This window comes from Pieris brassicae, chromosome W (assembly GCF_905147105.1).
Source record: "Pieris brassicae chromosome W, ilPieBrab1.1, whole genome shotgun sequence".
Lineage (NCBI taxonomy): Eukaryota > Metazoa > Arthropoda > Insecta > Lepidoptera > Pieridae > Pieris > Pieris brassicae.
The window spans coordinates 1,618,747-1,628,815 of record NC_059679.1 but is presented as its reverse complement, the minus strand read 5'-3'; the positions used below and the strand labels follow the sequence as shown (position 1 = coordinate 1,628,815).

The 10,069-nt window shown below is 51.2% G+C and overlaps 1 pseudogene; it reads right to left on the bottom strand.

Annotated features, from left to right (window-relative positions):
- Positions 1-548: 548 nt before the first annotated feature.
- Positions 549-9,489, bottom strand: LOC123718340 (annotated as a pseudogene).
- Positions 9,490-10,069: the final 580 nt, after the last annotated feature.

Sequence of the window (10,069 nt, the reverse complement as noted above, 5' to 3'; positions counted from 1 at the left end):
GTGGACCTGTGTTTAGCCGGTTGCTAGAGAGTAGTTGGCGTACCTACTCCCCAATACGTGCCTACTAGGAGGCCCGGCCGTGCACAGGACTTGGAGGAAGCGGAGGGGCTGTTACGCGCCTTGAAAAAGGCACGGTGTATGCACCCCGGACAAAAACACTCCCGCACAAGGCGTTAACCCACAGATAACCGTTTGGCACCGTTAGGTGGCTATCTGAGGGCCGCAGGTAAACCCGCGTTCATAAAATGCAGCCTTCAACCCGATGTCCAAACACCGAAGACGCGAAGCGACCAATGAGAGGGCGGCAGGCAGCAAGGCAGCGATCGGGCTGACCAATGAGAGGGCAGCAGGCAGCAAGCAGCAAGGCAGCGGTCGGACAGCGCGTGCGCACTGTACAGCGGCAAGCGGCGATGACTCACAAGGAGCGAGCGAGATGGCACTACAGCACTGATGACTCACACGGAGAGAGCACTGGAGCAGACGTCCGCACGGGTCGGCGGTCGGAAGCGAAGTGCCAAAATTAACGTATAATCTATCTCTATTTATATTTACGAGTCGCCAACATTCTCCCCCTCGTGCCTAGCACCGTCGTTCCTGCACGGCGACTTCGCAGGCACCAAGATCCTCGACGATGGTCTTCGTAGCACTCCACCTTTGGTTGCGACGTCCACGATCCTGGTTCTTCCGTCGGGCCCGGGGTACGTAGTTTTGATAATGCCCCTCGGCCACGTGCATCGTGGTAGTGTGCGGTCCACGATAAGAACCACGTCGCCTGGTTGTAGCTGCTCACCTTCCCGTCGTCCTGTCATTTTCCTGGGCAGTAGCGTGGGCAAGTACTCTCGCAGCCATCTCCTCCAAAAGTGATCAGAGAGTCGTTGGACGGTCTTCCAATCTTCTCTGCCCACTAGCTTCGCATCAGGAAAATGCCCTACGCGCGCAGCTCCACTGGATCGTCCAATGAGGAAGTGATTTGGGGTTAGCACCTCCTCTTCTAAATTGTCAGCGAGGTTAGTTATTGGTCTGGAGTTGACCATATGTTCTGCTTCCAACAGCAACGTATGCAGGACCTCCTCTCGTGGAACGCGCTCCTTTAATGTAGCGTCCAGTGCAACCTTAATGGAGCGCACCAATCGTTCCCAAGCTCCTCCCATATTCGGCGCGCCGGGAGGAATAAATTTCCACTGTATGCCAACCTTCTCCGCTTCCATGACGATTTCCTCTCTTTTAAGCCCTTCAATGGCGGTTTGGAGTTCTTTATTAGCCTTAACGAAATTAGTTCCATTATCGGAATAAATTACTTTTGGCATTCCTCTTCGTGAGGCGAATCTCCTTAACGCCATTATTGAAGAGTCCGTCGTCAGGCTGGGCGCTATTTCGATGTGTACTGCCCTCGTGGTCAGGCAGGTAAACAAGGCTTCCCATCTCTTCTCTCTTCGTCTGCCAATCGCCACGAGCATTGGACCGAAGTAGTCTACACCTGTACACGTGAAGGGGGGCTCACCATGTCGGAGTCTTTCTTGAGGTAAGTCGCCCGCCGGATACTCCGCTGGTTTACCTTTCTTTAGCTTACAATGTTGGCAGTTTTGCTGTATACTGCGCAGTACTGATCTCAAACCCAACATCCAGTATTTTTGGCGGATTTCGTTCATTACTGTGGCTTGATTACCATGGTTGAACTTTTCATGATAGTGTTTGATAATCAATCGCCCGATAGCGCTCCTGCCATCCAGTACTATGGGCGTTAAATAGTTGTTGTCAACGCCCGCTACGTTCCTTACTCTGCCTTGAAGTCTTATGAATTGGTCTTTCATAGTGACATCTAGCCTGTTCAATTGGCTTCTATTATCTGTCTTGCGCTCTTGTTTAAGGTTTTTGATATCTTGTTCGAAACTGCGTTTCTGACACTGGGCGATTAGAACCTCCTCCGCTCTCAGTAGATGCGTTTCATCTAATGGAAGGAAGTGTCGCCTCATTTTTGCAGTTTTATTGCAGCGTTCGTGGTTGGACGGCCTCTTTTCTTTAGACAGATTGATGAATTGTAGTACCCTGGCAGTGGATCTCCACAATTTCGTCCACGATGAACAGTTTTCAGGAACCGGTGTTACTTCGCTGTGGTGAATTGTATTGACCTGTTCCGTCGTTCTGTCTTCCTCGCATTTTTCCTTTTTAAAGCTTCGTGGAGCTGGCCATTCTGTTTCGCCTTTCGACAGGAAATCTGGACCCTTGAACCATCGATGTTCCGCATTAAACTCTTCGGGTGGACTTCTGGTTGCATCGTCGGCAGGATTCTCCGCTGTTGGCACCCACCTCCAGTCCTGTGCATTCGTCAGATCCTCTATTTCCGCAATACGATGCGCTACGAAGGTCTTAAATATTCTGGGATCTGCCTTTATCCAGGACAGGACCACACTTGAATCCGACCAAAAGGTTTTCTTTGTAACTTGTAGGTCGAGCTCTCTTGCCACTGAATCTGCTAGTCTACTACCTAACAGAGCTGCCTGTAGTTCAAGTCTAGGCATAGAGACTGGTTTTAAAGGCGTTACTCGCGACTTGGCTGTGACGAGGTTTATTAAGTATTTTCCTTTATCTCCGGTTCGCCAGTACACTGCGGCTGCATACGCTGTCTCACTTGCGTCAGTGAAAGTATGCAGCTCCCCCTCAGTGCAGAATGGTGACATGCATCGCGGCAGCCGGATGTCTTGTATTCTACTGATATGCTCTAGGTAGCTTTTCCAAGCCTCGGTATCGTCTTCAGTTATTTGGTCATCCCATCCGACACCACTGCGCCATATCTTTTGGATGAGCTTCTTCCCTTGGATGAGAATGGGTGACAGTAGTCCGAGTGGGTCGAAGGTAGACATCACAGCTCCCGTGACTTCTCGTTTTGTTGGAGTCTGCATGCCTCGTGCCACCTCGTCAGGGATTCTTCTAAATTGGCTTCTAAATCCAAGACAATCCTCTGACGTCAGCCATCTCAGTCCCAGGGTCTTTTCTTCGTTTTCACCTAGGTGCACTTCCTGTTCGCCGCCGGCATCTACGATTTCTTTATTATTCGACGCCCATCCTCGTAGCTCGAAGTGCGCCTTCTTGTGAATGAAGTCGACTTGCTGCATTACTCGTTTACAATCGTCAATACTATGGAAACTTTGCAAATAGTCATCCATATAGTGATTCCGCTCTATTGCTTGCGCCGCTTCCGGATATTTATGTAAGAAGGCCTTTTTTTTTTTTTTTTTTTTTAGAATGGAATCTCGCTGTTGGCCTTAAGGGCCTTTACAGCTCAGCTCGGGCTGTTTTGGCGAGCGTAGCTCGGCCAGAATGGCGTTTTATCCCGCGGCTAGCGCAAGGGTGTCTCCTGTGAGACTCGAACCTCGGCTTGGGCCGTCGCGGGGCGGTCAATCGCCTGAAGGGCAGGACGGAAGCTCACTGTAGTGAGCGAAGTGCGAAGTAAATGTCCTCGCCTTCCCCGGTAAAGGCGGTTTTTTACCCTAATCTGTGATTGGCTATTTTTATTATTGGCCGCGCGGGCGGCATTTAATTTATTGTTTGCTACAGTAATTGGATCGTCCGTATCCGTTAGTATGTGTCGGGGCCTCCTACGAGCCTTTTTTGTCGGGAAGGGGTAATAGTTGATGCTATTACGCACCAGCGGATTGGGATGGTGTTTAGCCTTGTCAAAGTGGCGTGTGGACGCCAACTTCATCCATTGGGCTATAGTAGAGAGCTCCAGGTCGTGGTGGAGATCGACGTTTCTCACATAGAAGGGCGCACCGGTCGCGATTCTCATGAATCGCGACTGAAGCACCTGTAGTCGGTGTATATAGGAGGGGGCACAATGCGCAAAGACTACGCTAGCGTATGTCATGCACGGTCGGATGCAGGCCTTGTACAGGGTGACCTTGTGTCTTAGAGACATTTGACTCCTTTTATTTAGGAGGAAATGAAGGCGAGAGAGGACAAAATGTGCCTTCTTGCGAACGGCGGCTATGTGCTTTCGGAAAGACATGCCACTATCGAGCGTGACTCCTAGATATTTAACGGACTTTTGCCATGGAATGGCTTGCCCGTATAGGGTTACCTCTGTCTTGAGGTGAAATTTATCCCTAGCGATAGCACCGGGGTTGCCCCTGGCAAAGAGAACTGCTACGCTTTTCTCGGGATTTATTTGGAAGCCCCATTTCCGAAACCATTCGCCTAACGACGTGGTAGCGGTCTGGAGTCTGTCCACAATGACACCTCTATCTTTATGGGTGGTATAGAGAGCGGTGTCATCGGCATAGAGGGCTAGCTCCACATTGGGAGCCCTAGGGATGTCGCCGGTATACAGCGTGAACAGAAGGGGCGAGAGGACCGAGCCCTGAGGGACTCCGGCCATGATGGGGCGAGGAGACGATAACGTTCCTTCTACGCGATAGCGCATTGAGCGGTCGGACAAGAAGTCGTGTACGATACGCACGAGTCTTAGTGGCACATTAAGGTGGTAGAGCTTGTAAACCAAGCCGTTGTGCCAGACCTTGTCGAAAGCTTTCGCTATGTCGAAGAAGAGCGCACCCGTGGCTCTCGGTTTCAGGGAGCTATTCATCCCGGAGCGGATGTGCTCCGTGATTCGATGGACTTGATGAACGCACGAGTGGGCCGGCCTGAAGCCAAACTGCTCATCGGGAATGAGCCCCTTATCTAGGGCAAAGTCTAGGAGGCGCTTTTTAAGTACCTTCTCGTAAAGCTTGCTAAGCGTATTGAGAAGGCTGATAGGGCGGTAACTGGTGGGGTTGTTACGGGGTTTGCCTGGTTTGTGAATACCAATGACAATGGCCTCTTTCCACTGCGCCGGGAAGGTGCAGTTTTCAAGGAGGCAATTGAAAATGGACACTAGGCATATCAGATGGGGCGGGAGGCACCGGAGGACCTTGTTCGAGATGGCGTCGAGACCTGGAGATTTACGAGGCAGTGAACTCTTTATTAGAGTTTTGACCTCGGCGATCGACGTAGGAGGGAGCGGCTCGGGAGGGAGGGGCAGTGCTACGATGCGTTCGACCTCGCGGTTCACGTGTTCGACGTGCGCCGGGTCGCTATGATCGAGATACGGGGTGCACTGCTCCACTAGGTTGACGGCTAAGCACTCGGCTTTTTCGTCGTCGTCGAATGCGTCAGGCAGATTTGGACGCTTGAGAGGGGGCATGGTCGCCACCGTGTCGGTTTTTAGGGAACGCGCGAGAGACCAATAGGCCGTGTGCGAAGGTGACAATTCGCTGGTAAGACGGTCCCAGCGTTCGTTTCTAATTTCCCGCATGCGCTCTTTGACTCGGCGCTGCGAGGCGCGGAGTGCTCTGCGGTTTTCGTCGGTCGGTGCTCTGGCGAAGGCGCGAGTCGCCGCGTTCTTCTCGGTCAATAGACGCCTCGCGTCCGGGGGAAGCTCCCAGCGTTGAGCGAACTCATCTGGGACCTTCCGGGACGACTCGGCGACCTTGGTCTGAATGTGATTAGTGACCGAGGAGATCGCGTCTAACGCGTGAGCGGACGAGACTAAATTGTCGGGGACATTTGGGAGGGCAGAGGTGTCGGCGGGCTTGAGGGCCTCGTCTAACTTCTGCCAGTCGACAATGGACTTGAACCTCTTCTCTCGAGTGTTAGGAGGGCCGAATTCAAAGTGAACCGGGAAGTGGTCCGAGTCTAACTCGTGTAACGTCTCTACGCTTCGCGGCTGTAGTGCCACGTTACGTAAAACCGCTACGTCTATGACGTCCGTTGAGAGAAGGCCGTTGCCTGTTATACCACGGCGAGTCGGTTGTATGGGGGCAATGACGTTGAAATTGAGCACGTCTATAAGCCTATTGAGGGCTAACCCATTAGGGTTTTGTTTTGAACTATTCCAGTCCCCGTGTTTGCTATTGAGATCCCCGACTAATAAGACCGAGGGGCCCATCGCAAACAGGGTTCTGAGATCGCTCTCTAGTATGTCCTTGGCGGGAGGGAGGTACACCGACGCGATAATAATCGGCTGATGGCCGGTCATGGCTACGCGCAACACAGAGCACTCTATGTTGGTAAGGGAGGGCGGGTCTAACGGCGAGCAGTGAAGCGCTCGTCTATAATAAATGAGCGTACCGCCTTTCGCCGTAGGTCGGTCGTTTCGCACTACGTTGTAATTTGCGAATCTGGGAGCGCGTACGCTGGGCTTGAGGAAAGATTCCTGTACTAGGAAAATATCTATTTGGTGGCGAACGAGGAAATCTCGAACCAAATCTGCCTGCGGCTTGAAACCGTTTGCATTGAAAGTCACCACGGACAGTGATCGAGCCTTGATCCTAGACGTGGTCGTAGCTATTGCGGTGTGGTGGAGTCTGCAAATTGTCGCACGGACTTAAGGAGCTGGACGTGCTCGATTACAAGTTGCTTCTTGTCTTCCGCGTTGTTGGCGGATTTGAAAGCCTCGGAGAAGGCGACAAGAGCGTCTATGTCTAGCGCGTCTACGATACTAAACGCGAGATTTAAGGCGTCGCGGAACTTTTCTGATTCCGCGGCGGCCTCCGCCGTGTGGCTGAGGGCTTTAGCCGGAGGGCTCACCTTGCGTGTGGGCCTCTCCGTTATGACGGGGGTCGGCGCCGGCGCCTGGGAAGGCTTTACGGGTGCCGATTTTGTTGGCAGAGGCGGGAAGGCCTCTGACGTGAGCTGGGGAGGGCCCTCCGTAACGGGGGGCTTGGTCCAGGCACTATTCCTAGGAGGTGGGGCCGGCGCGTACGTGGGCTTTGCTCCCGCGCCGCGACGGACCGCATCGCGCCCCGCCGTGCGCCCAGACGCCGGCTTATGCGCCTTGGGGGCACGAGGGCACCCGCGATAATTCGCTGGGTGGCCCTGTTGCCCGCAAAGCACGCACGCCGGCGGCTCAGCGCACGGAAGCGTTCTTTTGCAGTCCGCCGTGCCGTGGTCGCCTAGGCACTTTACGCACCGTGCCCTAGCGAAACAGTTACGGGCCGCATGCCCGTAGAGTTGACAGCGGTGACACTGTCGTGTGAAGGAGTGTTTGAGGGGGGTTTCAACCCTCAGCCCCGAGAGCTTGCAACACTCTCTCAGGCTAAATATCTTTTTCCCACTCGGGGTGGGATCGAGGACAACGAGTACCATGTCGTACTCTTCTTTCGTTGTTCTCTTGAGCATGCGGAATACATCCCTTACGGGGTATCCCTGCTCAGTGAGGTCCGATTGGACTATCCCGGAGTCTATCTCCTTTGGGATGCCCTTAATGACTACCCTTAGGACGCGCTCCTCGGGTAGGGGGAAGGTGTGGCCACCGATACCTTCAGAGCGAAGGTATGAAGTTAGAAAGCGGTGGTGATCAGATGAAAAGACCTGAACGCAAAGGTTATCCCTTAGCGTTCGGGCCTTGTAATTTATCGACTTTGTGTCGAGAATTTTTGATAGGGCCGGCCAGGCGCCCTTGTCCCTAACGTATACGGGCGGGGGGGTTTTAATGCGGTCCGCGGGGGCGGGGGCGCAGGTTTTCCCGATAAGAGGGAACTAAGATCCCTCTTCGGAGGGTTGGCGGCTTGAGTGGGCCTTTTGGCGGGGGGACCGCCGTTGGCCGAACGCTTCTTCTTCCGGCCGACGGTTTGAAAGCCGTCGCTCTCGGAAGATGAATTTTGTGCGGCTTCGTCGGCCGCTAACGCCGGAGTGGATTGGGTCGACATGACCGATGACGGGCGTGAATTTAAACCCGTCTCCTCATCGCTGGCGCTTCCCACTCAGTGAGCGCGAGCGCGATCGAGGGCGGGTAACGAGTTTTGATGCCTTCGCGGAGGCATTTTTCTTCGCCTTACGCGGCGACGGCGATGGGGAACGCGGCGAATCCGCGGTTTCGGACTCGTTAAAAGCCCGCAAAGCGTCGGGGAAGCGCTCTTGGAGAAAGAGCAGTATTTTTCTCAAGTCAGGGGGTGGATCCCCGGACGCCATTCTGTTGGTGGGAAGACAACAGTTTGACGGCGGGTGTGTACCTAGTTGCCTAAGTGTGGTGAGTACCTAAGCTAATGGTTTGCCCTAATATGTGGTGTGTCTCCGCTGGTGATAGCGGAGGTGAGGTTTGTCACCGACCTAACCAGCCCGTAGGAGATTGAAGAAGAAGAAGAAGGCCTTTGCATTCTTGTTTTTTATATAAATCGCGGTGCAAGGCGATGACGCAGCTCCAAAAATCACCGATGACATTCTATATTCCTTTACTGGCGCTTCCTTGTCTTTCCGCCATAGGAACCTGAGACTGTCTCTATCTTCTGCAGATATTTTCACCTGCAGAAACATTTCTTTTATATCGGCCGCTACCGCTACGGGACCTTGACGGAAGCGAAGTAGCACTCCAAATATTGACTGCAGTAAGTCCGGACCGGACAGCAGAACGTCGTTGAGGCTGACTCCATTGTATTTAGCCGCAGCGTCGAAGACAATTCTTAGCTTCTTTTTAGGGGGTGAACCACTGGAAAATGAGGCAGGTACCACTTTTTGTTGGATGTGCAGTCAGCTGGTGCTTCTTGTAAATGTATAAGCTTATAGCAATCAGCGATAATGTAGCATTCAAATGGTGAAAGAATTTTTAAAATCGGTCCAGTACTTTTTGAGCCAATTTGTTACAAACATACTGTTACGAGCTAGGGGATCGGATAGAAAATGCCGTGAATTTATTCAAGGGTTTATTTCTTGGTAAATCAATGAGGAATTTATGGGTACAAATTAATTGCAGAAATGCACTTATAACACACAAAAACACAGTCACTAATTACTTCACTTATGCACACTTCACACAGTACTTTATCACTTGTAATCACTTTATTCGCACTTTATCGCTTCGGTGTTTCTCTCTTGTTATCGCATTCAAAACTAAAGGCGACTAGTCGCGTTTCGGCTCGCTTATATATCCCTGGGAATGATTCTAAACAATATTCGAGAACTTTCTAGGCGGGCTTGCTACTGAGTAGCGATTGCACAATTCTAGAACGTCCGCACTCTTTGTCTCTTTCGCACGTTGCTCCGTCCTTGTCGTACGGCGTTCTAGAGTGCTCAGTCTAGTTTCGAGAAAGTTCTGATCTTGAACCGAAATGATACGAGAGAGAGAGCTCTCTCTCTCTCTCTCGTATCATTTCGTCCTTGTCTCACACCTAGAAAGTTTGGTCTAGAATATTCCTTCATCAAAGGGGTATAACTTGGCCTGAAAACGCCTGAAAACGGGTCTCCTGAAAACTACACCACTCTACTACACATGTTCTGAAACCGACTGAAAAAAGGTTTCAGCTTCCTGAAAAGTAGGGTAACATTATGGAACTTACAATTTTCTAATATGTGATTGACCCTCTCCTGAAACGGTCAGAAATCATATTACAGCCTGCTGAAAAGTTCTCTAACTAGTGGAAAAATCTAGAAACATGGCAGTCGACCCGTCTTCGTAACACTACCCCCTCCTTAGACATGCTCGTCCCGGGCATCATTACCTTCTTTACAGGGGGCCATTATCTTTTCCCATCGAGATCTAGTCTGCTGATCCTCAACAGCTGCACAAGCTCTACATTTATTGATCTAGTCTTCTACATCTTCGCAATAGTGTGTCCGTATGACAGTCAGTATGACAAATTTCTAATATGTCGCGAACCTTCAATCTTGGCACAACTAACTGCAAATGATCGCCTTGAGCATTTTTCAATTTGCGAAATAACACTCCATTATAAAGAACTAAACTATCCCATTGAGCCCAGTAACTCTTAGTAGTGACACTTGTTGATGCAACTTTACTCCAATGCGGCTTGACAGCTGAAGATTTCATCCAGTTCAGAATTGGTTTAATGTCATAATCTTGTTGTTGCTGTTCCTGAATTAATTTCCCACACCAATCTGTACTTATGGTGTCTGTCCGTAGTATCCTCACGTGGTCATTTACCTTTCCATCCTGTTCGTTAACTTTTTCGCACAGTCCCTGAGACATATCATCTGAATTCCTTCTTAGCTCTTTTTCGTGGGTAGATAACATGTCAGAAAATTTCTTTAACTGTCCCTCTGTCTTTGATAGAAGTATTGACAGGGCTTCCTTATAGTT